General features: G+C 45.6%; 1 non-coding gene across 1 annotated transcript; it reads right to left on the bottom strand.

Moving 5' to 3' along the window:
* Positions 1-466: 466 nt before the first annotated feature.
* On the bottom strand, positions 467-573 carry LOC141687989 (small nucleolar RNA R71). The gene has a single exon (XR_012561461.1). It is a non-coding gene; the product is annotated as a small nucleolar RNA R71 (small nucleolar RNA).
* Positions 574-798: the final 225 nt, after the last annotated feature.

Genomic DNA, 798 nt, shown 5'->3' with positions numbered 1-798 from the left:
AGTTCTTGATATTCCGGAGAAGTTAGATTTTGAGGATTCGGATTCAGGAACTGAGCAGAAAGAACCAGTAAATATGGGAGATCGTATTGTTCAAGCTGATCCAGCTCTTATGGAATTTTCTCGGCCTAAAATTGATGACATTCAGTCAAGCATCCTTCATCCGGCTATTCAAGCTAACACCTTTGAAATCAAGCCGGGCACTATTCAGATGGTGCAGAATTCTGTTTCTTTTGGAGGAGCGGCAACTGAAGACCCCAACATGCACATAAGGAATTTTGTCGAGATCTGCAGCACTTTTAAGTATAATGGCGTGACTGATGAGGCTATCAAGTTGAGGCTTTTCCCATTCTCACTGAGGGACAAGGCTAAAGACTGGTTACATTCTGAACCAGCTGGGTCCATCACTACGTGGCAAGATCTTACGCAAAAGTTTCTGGTGAAGTTTTATCCGATGGCAAAGACTGCTGCTATGAGGAGTGCTCTTACTCAGTTTGCGCAGCAACGTACAGAATCTATGTGCGAGGCTTGGGAACGCTACAAGGAAATGTTGAGAAAATGTCCACATCATGGAATGCCGGATTGGATGGTGATCACTGGTTTCTATAATGGTTTGGGGGCCCAATCTCGGCCCATGCTCGATGCAGCAGCTGGAGGCGCCTTATGGGCTAAAAGCTATACTGAGGCGTATAATCTTATAGAGACGATGGCTACAAATGAGCATCAAAACCCAACTCAGAGGATGACGTCAGGCAAGGTAGCAGGTATTCTGGAAGTTGATGCAGCCACCACTATTGCAGC

Source organism: Apium graveolens, chromosome 9 (assembly GCF_009905375.1).
Source record: "Apium graveolens cultivar Ventura chromosome 9, ASM990537v1, whole genome shotgun sequence".
Classification (NCBI taxonomy): domain Eukaryota; kingdom Viridiplantae; phylum Streptophyta; class Magnoliopsida; order Apiales; family Apiaceae; genus Apium; species Apium graveolens.
Note: the sequence above shows the minus strand (reverse complement) of the source record. Positions and strands in the feature narration are given on the sequence as shown.